Source organism: Lepidochelys kempii, chromosome 2, assembly GCF_965140265.1.
Source record: "Lepidochelys kempii isolate rLepKem1 chromosome 2, rLepKem1.hap2, whole genome shotgun sequence".
Taxonomy (NCBI): Eukaryota; Metazoa; Chordata; order Testudines; family Cheloniidae; genus Lepidochelys; species Lepidochelys kempii.
The window spans coordinates 225,231,090-225,253,043 of record NC_133257.1 but is presented as its reverse complement, the minus strand read 5'-3'; positions in this window follow the sequence as shown (position 1 = coordinate 225,253,043).

Genomic DNA, 21,954 nt, shown 5'->3' with positions numbered 1-21,954 from the left:
TAAAAACCAGCGTTTTCTCTATGAAAAAAATGAACTACAAATTGAAATAATTTAAAGTGAAATTATACCATTAAAATTCGGGAAGGATTGGCAGTAAAAATGTCAGGTTGAGATTAAGTCAACAAAATTAATCACTCATGACCCTGAAGGAGCAAGAGGGTTGGAAAATGCTACAAAATTTAAAACTACCATGAGTGAAGGGACTTGGGGAATTCATTTTAATTCACCACAGGCAAGTTCAAATACAAGCTGTGCTTTGTTATTCAACCTGTAGTATTTTTTTTCATATGGCCCTTTATATCTGACGAAGCCATAATCACATACAATAGAGTTTTCTTTATTCGATTGTCAGAGTGTCCTGGTTAATTACATATTTACAATGAATTGGATGTTGTGCAGTGGTGCTTCAGTATCGGCTCTAACCGATGTGTATGATAACAATGTGTATGATAATCAAGGAGTTGGGCCATTTCCAGCACAAATCCAGGTTTTCTCACCCCACACACACACACAAAAACTCACTCTCCTGCTGGTAATAGTTTATCTAAAGTGACCACTCTCCTTACATTGTGTATGATAATCAAGGTGGGCCATTGGCATTGGCCATTGGCCCACCTTGATTATCATACACATTGTAAGGAGAGTGGTCACTTTGGATAAGCTATTACCAGCAGGAGAGTGAGTTTGTGTGGGAGGGGGTAAGAAAACCTGGATTTGTGTTGGAAATGGCCCACTTTGATTATCATACACATTGTAAGGAGAGTGGTCACTTTAGATAAACTATTACCAGCAGGAGAGTGGGGTGGGAGGAGGTATTTTTTCATGCTTTGTGTGAATATAATAAGATCTTCTAAACTTCCACAGTATGCATCCGATGAAGTGAGCTGTAGCTCACGAAAGCTTATGCTCAAATAAATTGGTTAGTCTCTAAAGTGCCACAAGTACTTCTTTTCTTTTTGTGGATACAGACTAACACGGCTGTTACTCTGAAACCATCACCTTTATGATACTCCCAGTGCCAGCAGACCCCAACATCATTTGCAATTCCTGATTTCAGAATTAAGTAAGTCTGATTTAAAAAAAAATTAAGTTATGATTTCACCCACACCCACACACACACACACACACACAAAAAGAAGTTGTAACTATAGTCTGTTAAGTTTTGGTGCAGTGTACTGGCACACAGGGTCACAATACCACTCAAACTTGGCTCAGCTGCCCCTCCATCATGCTTGGCAGGTATGTATAGAGGTACTCTCAATGCAGAGGTGTAGTGGGGTAGAGGGGTCGGGGGGTGCTTCAGGACATGGATGTGGGGGTGCAGGAACCTAAATTCTTAGTTTTCTAACTAGGTGTCTCATTGGCAGCTGTGTCCCTTGCTCTCCAACAGGGGATGTATACACTCCCTCCAGGCCTTAGGGGAGATGGGGAGTGAGCCCCTGCACCCTAGAGCCAGCTCCAGCTCAGAGACACCTTGACCTTGTGGGGGTCCGGCACCACTTGGACTCCCCTATCTCAGACTTGAACCTCTCAGGAGGCATAAAACCCAGCCCCTGCCTGTTTCCATTTACCAGGGACTCCCAAACCCAACCCCAGGTGCGGTCAAGCGGCTGCTGAAGGCAAAGTCCTCACGGTTGCTCAGGGTTGCTGCTGCTTTGGTGGAGGCAGAACTGCACCTGTGCAAATTGCGAGGCCAGTCGCAGCAGGGCTGAGTGCAGGGTGTGGTGCTCAGCCCAGAGCAGCGAGCAATATGAGCCTACTGGGGAGCCTGACCCCGACCAGCTTGGGTCCCTGGCCCTATACTCCTCCTTGTCTGCCTCCACCACTGCCCCCCACTGGGTCATGATGGAGGGGAGGCTGGGCCAAATCTGAGTGGCATTGCATCCCCATGCATCAGGTCGCAACGCTACTCACTCAGATTCTCCAACATGACAAAGGGGTGGCCAGGCCAAATTTGAGTGAGTTACGTGGGGTTGCAATATCACTCACATTTGTGGCAAGTATAAAAAGTTTCAGTGAGTGCTGACAGTTGCTGCTTCCACAGCAAAATCACTGCCTGAGGTTTTCTTACTGCCTTAGAAATAAAGCAATATACCAGGCCACTAGACTGACCTGAAGATTGATTTTCACATCTAATACACTCCAGGTTTTAACTCTATTAGAATGCATGCTTTGGTTTGAAATATAGCTTGGTTTTCCACATTAAAAAGTATGAATATAACCTTATGGAAAAGTCCTACAGAATCTAATAAAGAATGGGAACCTTTCTACAGAGCTTTTAAATCAACTATAGAATAATATAGAAAGGATTAACTTCTATGGGATACTTTAAAAAATAGCATTCTGTATTAAAATCTGTAGGTTTCAGAGTAAGCTGAATAAGAACCCTATCTAATTTCTATAGCACCAACTGGTTTAATCCCTATTACATTCCAATGGTCTTTAGCTGGATTCATGTATTGATTTAACAAGCTCTGTGGAGGGTTTGGTTTGGATTGTTTTTTTTAAGTGAACGTTATCTAATCAGTGCCTGAAAAGTTATTTTTTCAGTATGCAGTACACACTTTTCCTTGATACCAATGGAAGTTGCCCATTTCCCGAAATAGATTTACAAAGGTTTGGATTGATGATGTTTTTATTATTTCTTCCTTTCCCCATAACATGCACACTTGCTGTTGACTACCATCGGCACTAATTCCTGAGGGGCATATGAAAGAAAGGAGGGAGAAGTGATCTTCTTACCACAAGGAACAGGAGCACAATATTATACCACTTTATCTTATCTGTCATGCAAACTGTCTCCCAAAACGCTGTGCACAAAGAAAAATGCATCTTTAAATACTAAATATAAAATCTAATAAAAGTAATATCTCCTCTTCAGTAATCCTAATTTAATATTAAATCCTAATATTTTACATTGCAAAGGGATGTTGAGGTGACATTTTTTGAGAAAATATAATTCTCCCAGTGAAGGCTTAGATGTCAATTCTGCACAATGTTGAATGCCTCCAAAGCAGAAGTTGAACGTGGTCAGTCCCTGTCCAGGATCAAGCCCTTCTGACCCAATTCTGTCCTCAGATTCACCTTTCCATTTTATACTGAAGTGAGAATTGTGACCTTATAAAATATCCCCAATAAGAAGATGATCCCTACACAAACACATGCTGAGGAAAAGTTCTCTATATACACACTGTGAGGCAGAATTTATTTTAACTTCAAGAATTTTTTTTCTGATGAGTCTCTATTTGGTCTCATAATATGGATCACATTAGTCCGATGATAATAAACATTGCAAACTTTAAATACAAAGAAACCAATGCTTTTTTCCATGAAATGTGGAACAAACAGAAGCAGACACTGACAGTGTATTTCACCATGTCACCTCTAGTGCCTGGCCACAGTGTCTATAACAAATTAGCATGAGGAATGCTCTGGTAGCTTAAATGGGTTTTTAAGGTCAGAGCTGTTCTGGCAACCATGGCATGTCTATGAGGATGTAGCTATGGTTCATTGCACAGTGGATGAGTTTTATTTTGTCACAGAGATTCTTATCCTTCTCATGCTTCTGAGATGAGTAAAGGAAACTGAGTTCCTTTTTCTAATTCAGTGTAGTATCTCAGATTTCAAACCTATACCAGATTTTAATGGGGCAGCTATCTTGATGTACACAGAACTAGTGGTGTAAAATTTAATAGCTCAGATCAGGTGACTAACCCTAGGTGGAACCAACCAAGGTTATGGACATCATACATTAGTTACTCCTGGGGGAATTCTGCACCACTGCACTTGTGCATATTTCATGGGCTCTGCATATTTTTAATTTTTTTTTCCAGAAAATAGATTCAGCGCAAAAGTTGCTGCAGTTCTGCTTTTTAGCCACCAGAGGGTGCTGTGGCAGTAGAACACAGCAGCTGCTCCTGGCAAGCCCCAGTCAGGATAGGGAAGAGAAAGAGCCTGTCTTCTTCACAGCATTTGTCCGACCAGATCAGAAGACAGGGGCTATGGGGAAACAGACAGCATGGGGCTGCTGCAGTATCAGACAGGGGCTAGTGGGGGAGGACAGAGTGGGGCAGGGTCTGAATGGGAGTGGAGGTGCAGGGCCACAGGGGGGAGGGAGGTGCAGGGCCAGAGGGGGTGCGGGGCTACAGGGGGAAGGGGGATGGCTGAGTGGGGGCACAGAGACACATAGGGACAGGGCAGATGTACCTGACTGAATGGGAGAGGCTAGGGGTCAGCCAGGGTCTGCATGGGGATGCTCCCTAACAATCCCTTCTTGCCCCCCAAAAAACCTGTGTCGTACTTTTCCCGCTCATACCCAACAACCCTTCACGTTCATATCCAGGCTCCTTCCCAGCAATTTCTTCCCTCTCCCTCACCACCTCCATTACCCCTGACTCCCCCAAGCCTTTGCAGTGCTTCTGAGGGGTGCAAGAAATATGGTTCTGTGTTAATATGCCTCATGGGGAATCTATTTGTCAGAAAACATTTCCTGAATCTTTTTTGTTGTCTGTATTGTTACAGAAATACTTGCTGACAGGTATTTTGAAATAAATTACCAAATAATTGAAACTGGTGTGATTATATTCTATTATTTTGACAAATAAAATACACTGAATTTTGCAGAATTTTAAAATATGTGCAGAATTTTTAATTTTTTTGGCACAAAATTCCCCCAGAAGTAATTAGTGCTTTGGAAATAGAACAAACCAGATCTTATTTATTCTACCAGAAGAATAAGTAAAGTATAGTAAACCAGTAGTGAATCCTATGAAGAATTAAAATGCATGGAAAAGCATGTTTACACCATTGTTTATTCTCAGTCAGAATTAAAAACCACCTCCATTAACTTAAAATATCAGTGGAAGCATATGCTCAGATAGCAGAACTGAGCCCTACTGATCTAACAGAGCTTTCTTTCCAGATCACTAACAGAAGCTGGCTGAAACTTTTGTTTGTTTGTTTTTTAATTTCCATTTCAGCTAGTTTAAATAGATTATTTTTTGGTTAGATTTCTAGAAATATGTACTGACCATCTGCAGATGAGCTCATTCCTGAAGACGAGTCTATGAATTTACAGCAATTAAATGTTCATCAATTAAGCTGGAAAGTGTGCATTTTGCAGACAGAAAAAAAGTTGTTTCCATACAGTAGATGTGCAAATGCCATGATTTTAGAAGTGAAAAGGTAACTTTCTGTTAAGAAAATAAGAATGGCTATACTGGGTCAGATCCATCTAGCCCACTATCCTGTCTTCTGACAGTGACCAGTGCCAGATGCCTCAGAGGGAATTAACACAACAGGGCAATTATCACATGATCCATCCTGTTATCGCATGATCCATCCCAGCTTCTGGCAGTTGGAGGTTTAGGGACACCCAGAGCCTGGGGTTGCATCCCCGACCATCTTGGCTAATAGCCATCAATGGACCTATCCTCCATAAACTTTTTTCTAATTCTTTTTTGAACCCAGTTATACTTTTGGACTTCAGAACAACCCCTGGCAATGAGTTCGACCAATTGATTGTGCATTGTGTGAAGAAGTACTTTCTTTTGTTTGTTTTAAACCTGCTGCCTAGTAACGTCACTAGGTGACCCCTGGTTTTTGTATAATGTGAAGAGATAAACAACGCTTCCTTCGTCACTTTCTCCACACCATTCATGATTGTATAGACTTCTATCATACCCTCCACAGTCGTCTCTTTTCTAAGATGAACAGTCCCAGTCTTTTTAATCTCTTCTCATATAGAAGCTGTTCCATACCCTAATCACTTTTATTGACCTGCTCTGTACTTTTTCCAATTCTAATATCTTTTCTGAGATGGAACAACCAGAACTGCATGCAATATTCAAGGTGTGGGTGTACCATGGATTTATATAGTGGCGTTATTTTTTTCTATCTATCCCTTTTGTAATGGTTCCTAACATCGTTAGCTTTTTGGACTGCTGCTGCACACTGAGTAGATGTTTTCAGAGAACGGTCCATGACTACAAGATCTCTTTCTTGAGTGATAACAGCTAACTTAGAACCCATCATTTTGTATATAGAGTTGGGATTATGCTTTCCAATGTGCATTACTTTGCATTTATCAACACTGAATTTCAACTGGAATTTTCTTGCCCCATCACCCAGTTTTGTTAGATCCCTTTATAACTCTTTGCCATCAGCTTTGGACTTAACTATTCTAAGGCATTTTGTATCATCTGCAGACTTTGCCACCTCATGGTTTATTCCCTTTTCCAGATCATTAACAAATATGTTGAATGGCACTGGTCTCAGTACAGATCTTTGGAAGACCCCACTGATTACCTCTCTCCACTGTGAAAACTGACCACTTATTCCTACCCTTTGGTTCCCGTCTCTTAACCAGTTACTGGTCCATGAGAGGACCTTCCCTCTTATCCCATGACTGCTTATTTTTCTTAAGAGCCTTTGGAGAGGGACCTTGTCAAAGACTTTCTGAAAATCCCAGCACACTATATCCACTGGATCACCTTTGTTTAAATATTTGAGCTCCCTCAAATAATTCTAGTAAATTGGTGAGACATGATTTCTCTTTTTAAAAGTCATGTTAATGCTTCCCCTGCATATCATGTTCATCTATGTGTCTGATCATTCTGTTCTTTACTATAGTTTCAACCAATTTGCCTGGTATTGAAGTTAGGCTTACAGGCCTGTAGTTGCCAGGATCGCCTCTGGAGCCTTTTTAAAAATCAGCATGTCATTAGCTATCCACCAGTCATCTAGTATAGAACCTGATTTAAGTGATACATGCAACAGGCAGTAGTTCTGCAATTTCATATTTGAGTTCCTTCAGAACTCCATCTGGTCCTGGTGACATATTAGTACAGAATTAATGTATCAATTTACTCCAAAACCTCCCCTACTGCCACCTCAGATTTGTCACCTAAAAAGAATGGCTTAGGTGTGAGAATCTCCTTTACATTCTCTGCAGAATGAAAAAAATTGAAAATGAAAAACTGATGAAAAAAATTCATTTAGCAATGGCCTTGTCTTCCTTGAGTGCTCCTTTAGCACCTCGATCATCCAGTGGTCCCACTGATTATTGAGCAGGCTTCCTGCTTCTGATACACTTTTTTAAAAAATGCTGTTTGTTTTTGTGTCTTTTTGCTAGATGTTCTTCAAATTCTTTTTTGTCCTGCCTAATTATGTTTTTACATGTGGCTTGCCAAAGTTTATGCTCCTTTCTAGTTTCCTCAATAGGATTTTCAAAAAGAAAAGGGGTACTTGTGGCACCTTAGAGACTAACAAATTTATTTGAGCTCCAATATTTATTTAATGCTCAAATAAATTTGTTAGTCTCTAAGGTGCCCCAAGTACTCCTTTTCTTTTTGCGAATACAGACTAACACGGCTGCTACTCTGAAACCTGTCAATAGGATTTGACTTCCAATTTTTAAAGGATTTGTTTTTGCCTCTAGCCACCTCTTTTTCTCTGTTTAGCCATGGTGGCACTTTTGGTCCTCTTACTGTTTTTCTTTTTCATTTGCAGTATATGTTCAGGTTGAGTCTCTATTATGGTGTTTGGAAATAGTTTCCATGCAGCTCGTTCACACACAATGTTCAGGCTGAATTTCTACTTCGAAAACAGACCATGAAAATGTTCTTGACTGCTCTTTTTTTATTTTAGTCTTCAAGGTGTTAATCTTCTTGTATGATTTAAGAGGCAAATAATTGTTCATTAATGTCTCTCTTATTCATACTCCATACACAAGATAGTCTCAATGGGTCATGTATCCTGCAGTCCTTTCCTTCATGTCAATGGGAATTTTGCTTGAATAGTCCTTGTGTAGAGACTTCAGCAGTAAGAGAAATCCTTGAATGAACCTTTTTATCACTTAGGAATGAAAGTGCTAATTGAACTTTTAATACAATCTACCAATTTTCAGCTGAATGGTACTGTGTTGTATCAGTACTGCAGTTGTGACTACAGGTAGGTTAAGATAGAATTTTCTCTCCAAGGCCCTGTTTCCAGTGCTTTATATCTTTCCCCAAAAACTACCTTTCACCTGAATTTCTTTGTGCTTGTTTACAATCCACATTTATTTATTTATGCTGTTTGAAGAACATCCTGTCCTTTTTTTAGTTATACAAGGAATAAAACAGAATGAGGATTTTCTGCTGGAAAATTGTTCAGATGCTTTTTGGCATTGCGATAACTCCAGACTGGTTTGGCTTTAAAACTTCTGATTTGGCATCTCTGCGAGACCTCTGTAAGGAATGTGTGCTTTGCTAATTTTGGGGAGGAAATTTGTTGAGAGAGAAAAGTTCTAGTGGAAATGGTGAACGGTGCATGAGCATTGCATTATTTTCTAAACAACCAAAGGCCCTGATCCTGTAGGTTGTCTGTGCAGTTGGATTCCTGAGGCCATACAGAGCCCCACTGAAGTTAATGGGGCTCCACACTGGTGCAGGGTCTGCCTGTGTGGGACAACTTGCAGGATTAGGGCCTAAATGTTCAGCAGTGCCACAGTCCTGAATTCTTTTGGTACCTAAAATGTCTGTTGACCTCAATGAGATTTTTGGCTGTATAAAGAATTCAGAATCGGGCCCCAAGTGAAGCTATCCAGATGTATGTATATCTATGGATATCAATAGTAGGGCATCAATGTTCTCATACTGACTGTGATGGGAGTGTTCACCCCACACAAGACAGAGAATGTTAAATTAGGTTAATTAACCTGATAGGCTGCACCTGGGAGAAAACCAGGGCTTGAAAGGCTGATTAATAATGGAGCCCAGCTCAAAAGGAATTGGAGGGGGGCTGGTATAAAGCCAGGAAGTTGGCAGCAGAGAGGGCTGCTTGGAAAGTAGTCTACCGTCACTCCATAAGAGACAGGAGGTGTGTTTGGGGCTTTGGAGTTACGCAGTCTGCAGTTACTTCCTGGGAGGAGGGAGTTTGGGCTGGTAAACCCAGAGAGGGGGAGCCAGAAGAGGTAGGAAGGAGTCCAGGGAAATAACAATAAGGCCTGGGGGAAAGCAGACCACAGTTGCTAGATATAGGGTCCCTTGACTGGAACTCAGAGTAGAGAGTGAACCAGTTAGCTATAAAATCCCTCTTAGGAGTTGTTCTCTACCTGCTTTATCTGTAAAGGGTTAAAAAGTCCACAGGTAAAAAAAAGGAGTGGGCACCTGACCAAAAGAGCCAATTGGACAGCTAGAACTTTTTAAAATTGGTGAAAACTTCCCTGCCTGTTCTGTTTCTCTCCGGAGAGAGGGGACAGAGCAGAGACATGGCTGGGACTATGCTGTAAAAAGCTTTTTGGCAGGTATGGAAATCATCAGATCATACCTAAAACCTACTCATAAATCAGAAAATATCTAGAAAGATGCAATTAATTTTTTTTTCTGTTTATTTCTTATTGGCTTGTGGACTCCTCTGAGCTTTTCTTTTGCTTGTAACCTTTAAGCTGGACCTCAAGAAGGTTATTCTTGATGTTTAATTTTTGTAAGGGGGATTTTTAAATCTATTAAAAGCCTAAGATCCAGATGTATTTTCTTTCTTTTTGTTTTTAATAAACTTTACCCTTTTTTAAGAACAGGATTTGGATGTTTGTGTCTTAAGAGGTTTGTGCACTTTTTTAATTAGCTGGTGGCAACAGCTGATTTCTTTGTTTTCCTTTCTCAGCTCTTCCCCAGAGTGGGGGTGAAAGGGCGTGGGGGTACCCCACAGGAAGGAATTCCCAAGTGCGCCTTCCTGGATTCTCTAAGGGGTTCTGCACTTGCATGGTGGCAGCATCTACCAATCCAAGGTCAGAGAGAAGCTGTAGCCTTGGGAGTTTAATACAAGCCTGGAGTGGCCAGTATTAATTTTTAAAATCCTTGCAGGCTCCCACCTTCTGCACTCAAAGTGCCAGAGTGGGGAATCAGCCTTGACACCTGGCCAGAAGGCCAAGCCACAAAGGGAGAGCACTCAGAGTCACTGAGTGCGTGTGTGAGAGAGAAAGAGGCAGCAGGGCACGCAACAAGCAGCAGAAGGTGGTGTTGAACCTGGAAAGATCTAATCCCCAGAGCAGCCAGAAGGAGATGACCTTGTGGTGAATTGGACCGTATAACCCTCACCATGAGAAACAACTATGCATTTCCCTAGTCACCACTACGACCACCGAAATACAACTACTGTATATAGCATGCAACCCTGCAATACAGACACACATTGCACTTGTGACTGTTGCTTATGGCATACATCACTTGCATTATTCTGATGGTAATGTACCAGTCTCCCTATGATAATCATTCTCTATTCCTTAACCAAAAGATTTGTGGGGGACTCTAACCATTTCACAGGATTGGGCCCTTCTTTAAGATGTCATTTTAAAATGTCATATGTTGAATGTATAATCAATATCCCTATAATTGTCCACAATAACATGAGTGACTAGCAAGTAATGTGACATGGCTATGTTACCCTTGTAGTTTTGCTTAACATGAAACTAATTTTTCATGTACAGACAAAAAATGAGATGTAATGTATGCTGGATTTGCTATAGCAATAGGAAAGGAGGACTTGTGGCACCTTAGAGACTAACCAATTTATTTGAGCACAAGTCCTCCTTTTCTTTTTGTGGATACAGGCTAACACGGCTGCTACTCTGAAACCTGTCATATAGCAATAGGGTTTTCTGTGAAATAAAAATTACTGTTGTGCTCAAAACCCTAAAATTTAGAATGATAATATCATTGTGACTTTTTCTGTATAACAGTTAAGTGTGGTTCCTTTATGTTTGAGCCCTCCAATGTGCTTACTGGGGTCAGAAATGTATTTAGGATGAGTTAGCTAATGGATTCCCTTCGCTAACTCATCCTAAACACATTCTTGATCCCAGTGGGTCTATTTGCCCAATTGAAGAGTACCTCCTCGTAGAATCTTGTAAGAGTTCTCCTTCTGCTAATCCTGCCCCAAGTAGCATTTTAGCAAGTAACCTACATGGCTGAAATCCTCCTGCTGCATTTTATTAATTTGCATCCATCTAGACACATAACAAGACTCATACGCTCTAAGGTCAGAAGGGACCATCATGATCACTATTCCCTCTAAGCTGTGCATGTGTGCATGCGCACACAGATCCTAAACCCCACACACACGGCAAAACACCTCGTGCACAAAAATTTGCACAGAAGCACAACAATTTGCACAGAAGAAATTTTTTGCTCACACGGCCTGTCAAAAATTAGAGGGAACATTGATCATGATTATCTAGTCTGACCTCCTGCACATTGCCACAGAACCTCGCCCCACCCACTCCTGTAATAGACCCTTAAACTCTGGCTGAGTTACTGAAGTCCTCAAATCACGATTTAAAGACTTCAAGTTACAACTAATCTGCCCTTTACACTAGTTTAAACCTGCAAGTGACCCGTGCCCCATGCTGCAGAGAAAGGAAAAAAAAGAAACCAACAACCCAGAGTCTCTGCCATTCTGACCTGGGGGGAAATTCCTTCCCAATCACAAATATGGCAATCAGTTGAACCCTCAACCATAGCTAGACACCTATGAAAGAATTCTCTGTCATAACTCAGAGCTCTCCTCATCTAGTGTCCCATCTCCAACCATTGGGGATTTTTGCTACTGGCAGTCACTGATGGGTCACATGCCCTTGTAGACAGTCCCATCATACCGGCCCCTCCATAAACTTATCAAACTCAGTCTTGAAGCCAGTTCAGTTTTTTTGTTCCCCCCACCCCGCTCTTCTTGGAAGGCTTTTTCCAGAACTTCACTCCTCTGATGGTTAGAAACCTTCATCTAATTTCAAGCCTAAATTTGTTGATGGCCAGTTTATATCTATTTGTTCTTTGTGTCCACATTGGCGCTTAACTTAATAACTCCTCTCCCTCCCTGGTATTTATCCCTCTGATGTATTTATAAAGAGCAATCGTATCTCTCCTCGACCTTCTTTTGGTTAGGCTAACCAAGCCACACTTTTTGAGTTTCCTCTCATAAGGTAGCTTTTCCATTGCTCTGATCATCCTAGTGGCCCTTCTCTGCACCTGTTCTAATTTGAATTAATCTTTCTTAAACGTGGGACACCAAAACTGCACACAGTTTTCCAGATGAGGTCTCACCAGTCCCTTGTATAACACTACTAACACGTTCCTATCTCTACTGGAAATACCTCACCTGATGCATCCTAGGACTGCATTAGCCTTTTTCACAACTGCATCACATTGAAGGTCATGGTCATCCTGTGATCCACCAATACAACCATGTCTTTCTTCTCCTCTATCGCTTCCAACTGATATGTCCTCAGCTGATAGCAAAAATTCTAGTTGTTAGTCCCTACGTGCATGATCTTGCACTATTAAATTTCATCCCATTTCTATTATTCCAGGTTTGCCCAGATATTCCAGTATGATATTCCAGTCCTCCTTCATATTGGCAATATCTGCCAGTTTCATGTCATCTGTAAATTTTATTAGCACACTCCCACTTTTTGTGCCAAAGTCATTAATAAAAATGTTAAATACGATTGGCCCCAAGACCTATCCCTGAGGAACTCCGCTAGTAACCTTGCTCCAGCCTGATAGCTCATCTTTCAGTATGATCTGTTGCAGTCTTCCCTTTATCCAGTTTCTTATCCACCTTTCAAGTCTCATATTAATCCCCATCTTCTCCAATTTAGCTAATAATTTCCATGTGGAACTGTATCAAATGCTTTACTGAAATCCAGACAGATTATATCTACTGCATTGCCTTTGTCTAAAAAATCAGTTAACTTTTCATATAAGGAGATGAGGTTGGTCGGGCATGATCTACCTTTTGTAAAACTATGTTGTATTTTATCCCAGTTACCATTTTCCTCTATGTCCTTAACTACTTTCTCTTTAAAAATTTGTTCCAAAGACTTGCACACAATTGAAGTCAAACTAACAGGCCTGTAATTTCCCGGGTCATCTTTTTTCCCCTTTCCTAAACATAGCAATTCTCCAATCATTGGGTACAACCTCCAGGTTTACATATTCCTTAAAAACCCTGCTATTGGGCTTGCAATTTCATGTGCCCGTTCCTTTAATATTCTTGGATGGAGATTATCCGGGCCCCCCGATTTAGTCCCATTAAGATGTTTGAGTTTGACTACCACATCTGAGGTGGTAATTTCTACTTCCATATCTTAGTTCCCATTAGCTACCCTGCCAACACCCCTAAACTGTTCATTAACCTCATTAAAAACTGAGGCAACGTATTTGTTTAGGTGTTGGACCATGCCTAGATTATCTTTAATCTCCACCCCAGCCTCAGTGCTTAGTGGTCCCACGTCTTCTTTCCTTGTTTTATTTATATGGCTATAGAACATTTTACTACTAGTTTTAATTTCCTTTGCAAGGTCCAGTTCTGCTTGGCTCTGTATTCTTTCTGACCTCAAAGAGGTAGTAGCTGTCCTTGCTGATCCATCCCTCTTCCATTTCTTGTAAGCGTTCTGCTTTTTCTTAATTACCTGTTTTGAGATGCTTAGTCTGCAATCCTTCCCTATGAATTTTTTCCCCTTGCTCAGGATGCAGGCTTCAGATACTTTGTCAAAGTTGCAGAAACTAACTCCAAGCCTCCTCCACATTCAGATTCTTGAGTTCTTCAGTCCACTCCACTTCCCTAACTAATTCCCTTAAATTTTTAACATTTGCCGTTTTGAAATCAAGGACCCTAGTTCCAGGTCTATTTTTATTTATCCTTCCATTTAGTTTAAACTGAATTAGCTCATGATCTCTTGAACAAAGATTGTCCCCTGCAACCAGTTCTTCTATGTGGTCCTCACTACTCACCAATACCAAATCTAAAATGGCATCCCCTCTCGTAGGGTCAGCAACTATTTGGTGAAGAAATCTGTCAGCTGTCACATCCACTACTACCACTATTACTGGTGGTACTTTTCCTCCAATCTGTATCCGGGAAGTTAGTCTCCCATAATCACACAATTCCCAGTAGTGTTTATTTCAATAAAAACATTGAAGAGGTTTCTAGCCATATCCAAATTAGATTCTGGGGTCTGTAGCATACCCCCAAGCACTATCCCAGGGAAAGCTCTGGTAGCTTTCTTCTCCAAAGGTTACACTGCAGCCTTGGGGACCCCACATACAAGTTATGACAGTGGATTCCAATCTTCAATTTCTACTTAGTTCCCTTCACACATTGAGTTGGCGTGTGCTTTGTGCATGTATAAACCCTTACATATGCACAGTCTCTCTTTCCCTTTAACATGTATTATGGAATGAGGAGTGAAATTCACCCTGTATCTAAACACTTTTCATGGGATCTCAGAAACACAATTATGTACTGAAATGCAAGTTTTTAGGTGCACAGTAGCGGTGCAAGATTTTGACTATCTAGCCCTCAAGTGTCTAAATCCTCATGGTAAACCACAGCAAAGTCAGACTAAGAACAGTCCCCTGTTGCTCCAGTATTCTGCAAAATTGATTTTCTGTGTAAAGTACAGAAAAAGGTTTGCCAGTCAGCCTGAAAAGGGGCTAGAGTCTCCATATGTTATTTCCTTCTTTAAATATACTTTAATATATTACTACCTGCTTTTGCTAAAATGAGACAAAAGCTCCTAATCCTTCAGGGGGTGATTTTCAAAACTATCTGTAAAGTCGTCTGTCATGAAAGAATGATTCTCCCAATGAAATGTTGTTTTCTTCCTGTCTTGAAATTCTATTTTATTTCTTTGCCACAAATTGACGTTTATGAACTAACAAAAATTTGAAACCCTTTTTAACTCTCTGTTTTACTTTCTTTGTAAATACTCCTGGTTTAAACCAGGCTTTGGAAAATACTGCTCTAACTACAGATAATAAAATGGCCAGTTTTCAAGGCAAGATATTTATTTTTGTGATACTAATACAGAATGTACATTTTAAAAAATGTTTTAACTGGCAGGATATTTTTAAATCACTTATGTAAGCAGTTGTTCCTATAAAACATCTTTTTCAGTTACCACGCTTACCTACTTCATCTTCCTTCCTACATGCATATATGTCAGATCTGGAAATGGGGCAAAATAAGAACCACATGTTTCATATAAACCATTTGATGCTTTTCTTATAGTTGGTGTTCAACTGGAACCACTAAAAAGAAACATAATAGGGAGAAATGGTAGGTGGAAGACTCAGCATTTTAGGAGGAAGAGAGAAATATAAATGACTAATGATGTAGCAGGCAGAATGTGGAAGAAGTGGACAGCAAGAGAAGGAAGGAAGAAATTGATAAATGGAAGAAAATGCAGAGATCTCTCTAAGGCATCTTCTAAGGCCGGACCTACCCAACACAGAAGTGTGCGTGTTATGTCATTCAGGGCCAGATTTGATTCATGGCCAAATTCTGACGTGATTTACCCCTCTACTACCCCCTAGATGTCAATGGAGTTCCATGGGAGTCAGCCAGGGCAAAAATATGGCTCTCCATTTTTAGAAGGAAAGGAATGAAAGAAATATACAAAAGAAGAAAATCTATCAACAAGTTAACTAAATGAAAATACAGCATCTCAACCTATTCAAAACCCTTACTGTATTTATATGTTAAATATACACATTGTTCAAAATTAGAGATTTCAGAGTTTGGACCAATTTCAAATCTCAGTTACACTTGAATATTGATGTAGCTCCACTAAAATTACCAACATTGAAGCAAATGTAGTTACTCCAGGTTTGTTCTGGGGTATCTGGTCCTTAATCTTTTGTGGAAAAATAATCCTTTGGAAAGCCTTCTATGCACTTCACCAGACATTTCTGACTCAAAATTCATGGCTGTTATCACTACTTAAATTGATTCAAAAATACTACTTTAATACCAAACTGTACTACATCCTAATTATTTATATTATACTATATTCTATTGTAATTGTATTAAAAGCTTTGTTTGTGCAAAATAAGGGCACTAACCACCATATGTCCCACCCCTGCACTGCCAAATCGGTTTGCTGCAGTGGGAAACATATGCCGCATCCCATTAAGAGGTGTAGGAACGAGCACATTGCCCCTGCGCACCTGGGAGTTCAAAAGCCATTTTGCCTCCCTAAGGCACAAATCTCCTCACAATGCAGGACAGTTCATTACAGGCACAACTGAGTCCTTATCAACAAAAATATCCAAAGAAAACTATTTACACTGTTGTTACTACATTTCAATATTTGCTAAATTTTACCACACAGTGGTATTCAAGGTGTCTTCCAATATTTAGGGTAGGAAACCTTTGCAGTTTCTTAGACACTAGTGTGTAGTAACAGTTGGTGAATGCTGACTTTTCAGTGGCAATCACTGTACATGTACTTTACATTGTGACGTAGATATTCCTTGTGAAATATGTTCCTCTTTAAAAAATACTGAGCAACTCAAGCCAGTTTGAGTACATTCTTAATGTCTAGCCTTGTAATGTTATAAGGCTAGAAATAATGTTTAGATATTATTACATTATATATATATATAATTATACATTATATATATATCATTATTATATACACAATTATCATATTATTATTACATTATTATATAACGTTAATGTTCACTACTTGTAATATTTTTCATTTTCATTTACAAACTTTACCTAATTTATCCTTAACACACACCTGTGAGACAGCTACGGATTATCATCCCCACTTTACAAATGGGATAAAGAAAGAGGTTAAGGCTTTACCTCGCCCAAGGCCACAGATTAAGGCCCAGATTGTGGTCTCAACTCTATCCCACACCTCTTTCAATGCAAAGAGGCATAGGAAGCAGGGAGGGTCAGGCTAAAATGTATTGCACTCTGATGATCCCCACCAGTGAAATGGCCGTTTAGGGGCTGTTAGAAGCCAGCATAGTTTAATGCAGCCCTAAGGCTGCTCCAGAAACACGGATGGAACAAGGATGGTAGAAAATAGCTACAGACGAGGAACTCCCCTCAAATGCACCTACTGCTTGCTTGGCACAGAGCAAGATTCGGTCCTCTGTCAAAGTCAGGTAAGAACTCAGGAGCTTTTGGCTCCCAGTCCTGAGCTTAACCATCTCTCCCTCATATTTCTTGTATGGAATATAGAGTAGTAACTTCATTTAAAGCGATAAACTTTAATGTACATACCTATATCAGTTAGGAATTTAGGCCCCATTTTGTCAAAGGGATCTGCAAATTAAGAGGCATACTTCCATATGAGGTCCCATTTATGTCAGTGGAAGTCTGTGGAAGTAAGGGTCTGTGCTGGTGGATTATTTTGCAAGGTCATGACCAGTACTTAACTTGTAATAAATTATATCCACATACGAACTCAACCCTTCCTTAAGATTCAATTTAGTTAACAGGTCTGGTTTCATATACAACTTTTGCATATTTGTGGATTGAAGGTAATGCAGAGTTCAGAAAGATCTGAAAGATGTGCACCCACTCCATCAACAACACAGGAAATAAATGCCTTGAGAAAAGGAAGCAGATGTGTTCTTAATCATCCAGGATGAACTATGGGATGTGTGTCCTCAAACATCCAGGATGAATTCTGTGGTATCCTAACATCTCTTGGTAAATGCAGAAACATAATGTTTTCCCATCAGCTCCACCTCAGTTTGGGATTTGTGTATTTTTTTTAATCCTTAGATCATTCATCTCTCTTTTTTTTTTTTTAAACAGAGCTGCCACAAATTTTCAAAGACTATCATTTCTTTCCAGCAGGGGAAGCCATTGACGCTGAGCAATCATCTGTTCTCTGCAAGGCATCAAAAAACCAGGAGTGCTTGTGGCACCTTAAAGACTAACAAATTTATTAGAGCATAAGCTCTCATGGGCTACAGCCCACTTCATTGGATGCATTGAATGGAACATATAGTAAAAAGATATATATATATATATGTACACACACATACACACACACACATACAGAGAAGGTGGAATTTACCATACAAACTGTAAGAGGCTAATTAATTAAAATAAGCTATTATCAGCAGGAGAAAAAAAACTTTTGTAGTGATCATCAAGATGACCCATTTAGACAGTTGACAAGAAGGTGTGAGGATCCTTAATGTGTGGAAATAGATTCAATATGTGTAATGACCCAGCTACTCCCAGTCTCTATTCAAACCCAAGTTAATGGTATCTAGTTTGCATATTAATTCAAGCTCAGCAGTTTCTTGCTGGAGTCTGTTTTTGAAGCTTTTCTGTTGCAGAATTGCCACCCTTAAATTTTTTACTGAGTGGCCAGAGAGGTTGAAGTGTTCTCCTACCGGTTTTTGAATGTTATGATTCCCGATGTCAGATTTGAGTCCATTTATTCTTTTGCATAGAGACTGTCCGGTTTGGCCAATGTACATGGCAGAGGGGCATTGCTGGCACATGATGGCATATATCACATTGGTAGATGTGCAGGTGAACAAGCCCCTGATGGCGTGGCTAATGTGATTAGGTCCTATGATGGTGTCACTTGAATAAATATGTGGACAGAGTTGGCATCGGGCTTTGTTGCAAGGATAAGTTCCTGGGTTAGTGTTTTTGTTGTGTGGTGTGTGGTTGCTGGAGAGTATTTGCTTCAGGTTGGGAGGCTGTCTGTAAGCGAGGACTGGTCTGTCTCCCAAGATCTGTGAGAGTGAGGGATCATTTTTCAGGATAGGTTGTAGATCTTTGATGATGCGCTGGAGAGGTTTTAGTTGGGGGCTGAAGCTAGTGGCGTTCTGTTATTTTCTTTGTTGGGCCTGTCCTGTAGTAGGTGACTTCTGGGTACTCTTCTGGCTCTGTCAATCAGTTTTTTTACTTCAGCAGGTGGGTATTGTAGTTTTAAGAATGCTTGATAGAGATCTTGTACGTGTTTCACATTTGGGGACAATATATACCTTCAAGTCAGCGGCACTGCTATGGGTACCCGCATGGCCCCACAGTATGCCAACATTTTTATGGCTGACTTAGAACAACGCTTCCTCAGCTCTCGTCCCCTAACGCCCCTACTCTACTTGTGCTATATTGATGACATCTTCATCATCTGGAACCATGGAAAAGAAGCCCTTGAGGAATTCCACCATGATTTCAACAATTTCCGTCCCACCATCAACCTCAGCGAAGACCAATCCACACAAGTGGTCCATTTCCTGGACACTAATGTGCTAATAAGTGATGGTCACATAAACACCATCCTATACCGGAAACCTACTGACCGCTATACTTACCTACATGCCCCCAGCTTCCATCCAGGACACACCACATGATCCATTGTCTACAGCCAAGCTCTAAGATACAACCACATTTGCTCCAATTCCTCAGACAGAGACAAACACCTACAAGATCTCTGTCAAGCATTCTTAAAACTACAATACCCACCTGCTGAAGTGAAAAAACAGATTGACAGAGCCAGAAGAGTACCCAGAAGTCACTTACTACAAGACAAGCCCAACAAAGAAAATAACAAAATGCCACTAGCTATCACCTTCAGCCCCCAACTAAAACCTCTCCAGCGCATCATCAAAGATCTACAACCTATCCTGAAAAATGATCCCTCACTCTCACAGATCTTGGGAGATAGACCAGTCCTGACTTACAGACAGCCCCCCAAGGGTGGCAATTCTGCAACAGAAAAGCTTCAAAAACAGTCTCCAGCAAGAAACTGCTGAGCTTGAATTAATATGCAAACTAGATACCATTAACTTGGGTTTGAATAGAGACTGGAAGTAGCTGGGTCATTACACATATTGAATCTATTTCCACACATTAAGGATCCTCACACCTTCTTGTCAACTGTCTAAATGGGCCATCTTGATGATCACTACAAAAGTTTTTTTTCCTCCTGCTGATAATAGCTCATCTTAATTAATCAGCCTCTTACTAGATCTTCTTACCATATGTTCCATTCAATGCATCCAATGAAGTGGGCTATAGCCCACGAAAGCTTATGCTCTAATAAATTTGTTAGTCTCTAAGGTACCACAAGTACTCCTGTTTTGTTTTGGTTTTTTTGCAGATACAGACTAACACGGCTGCTACTCTGAAACCTCCAAGGCATAGTAAGCCACTTTCACAGCACATTGAAAGGAGCGCAGTCAACTTGTTGTAAGTGCCAGATTTAGGTTTTTCTAACTAAACTTTTTCAAAAGTCTTGCTACATTTGTTGGTTTATGTTGAATGTATTTAACATTTTGCTTCCAATGTTTAGATCCAAATGATGACCATAAGAGAGATGGGGGAGTTCTGGGAGGGATGGAGAAACCTCTGTGGTGCTCCAACAGTGTGGTGGAAAGAGGCGTTATGTGCAAGATATATCACCTCTCATAACACTGAGGGAGTGCAGTGAGCAGCCACTGAGTTCCACCTTGCAGACCTTTCAGCACAATATGTAAAGACAGGGCTGAGTAACTGCCATGCCCATGCATTCCATTTCTTGGGGCAGTAAGCACTGTTAGCAGGGGTAGCTGCCCTCACTTTGTGCTCCAGAAAGATTGCCTCCTTCATGAGCATGTTGGTGGAGAGTAAATCAAATATCCAGCACTAGTGTTTGCAACCCAAACACTAGAAGAAAATACATCATTCTCTAACACACATGGTGCACCCAGTGGGCCATCTCTGAAACCACCCGCCTTGCACGGTTTTGGCAGGGCAACAGAAGGTGAGAGGGAGTGGCCAGAGCATGCTGAGCTTCAGCAATCCTCAGCTACAATACACTCATTTGGGGGCTGTTACCAACTGCTCTAAACTCCACTGGAGCCAGGACAGAACAAGTCACCAAATCAGAGCACCATAAATAGTTTCCTTCTGGCACCCACTGTCTCTTCCTCTTCCCCTCCCCTGCAGTTCTCTGAGCAGATTTTGGCACAGCAGAGAATGTAGCCCAATCTGTGTAGTATCCAGGATAGCAGCACTCATACTCTGCCTTGGAAACAAGTGGAGCACCTGGTACATTTGGTAAAATATTCTTCACAAAACATTTGGCAGCATGGTCTACTAGACTGATCACAGGGTTAGGTGCCTTCAGGTCCTGAGGTTTATTTCCACCTCCGCTACTCACTGATCTTAATAGTTAGAACTAATACAACACTTTGTAAATACTGTTTAGGTAGGTGTCATAAAACCCCTATAAAGTAAGTAAATATCATGACCCCTGTTTTACATACAGTGAAACTGTAGTTCATGAAGATTATGGGTTGCATTTTCAAAATACCTGAGTCCCATGGGCCCTTTGGAAAATCCTACTGAAACTGATTTGCTTAAGGTTGCACAGCAAATCAGAGTCAGAATCATGATTAGAATACAGATCTCCTCAACCAATTCCTAATCTACTAAACCACAGTTCCACTGGACAAGCCACTTAACCTTTCTATATAGCCTGGTCTACACTATGAGTTTATGTCAGATTTAGCAGCGTTAAATCCGAATTAACCCTGCACCCATCCACACAACACATCCATTTTTTCAACATAAAGGGCTCTTAAAACCGATTTCTGTACTCCTACCCAATGAGGGGATTAGCGCTGAAATCGACATCGCCGTTTCAAATTAGGGTTAGTGTGGATGCAATTCGAAGGTATTGGCCTCCGGGAGCTATCCCACAGTGCACCATTGTGACTGCTCTGGACAGCACTCTGAACTCGGATGCACTGGCCAGATAGACAGGAAAAGCCCTGGGAACTTTTGAATTTTATTTCCTGTTTGGCCAGGCGAGCTCATCAGCACAGGTGACCATGCAGAGCTCATCAGCACAGGTAACCATGCAGTCCCAGAATCAAAAAAGAGCTCCCGCATGGACCAAACAGGAGGTACCGGATCTGATCACTGTATGGGGAGAGGAATCCATGCTATCTGAACTACGTTCCAAAAGACGAAATGCCAAAACATTTCAAAAAATCTCAGAGGCCATGAGGGACAGAGGATACATCAGGGATGCAACACAGTGCCGAGTGAAACTTAAGGAGCTCAGACAAGCGTCCCAGAAAACCAAAGAATCAAACGGACGCTCCGGGACAGAGCCCCAGACATGCCGCTTCTATGCTGAGCTGTATGCAACTCTAG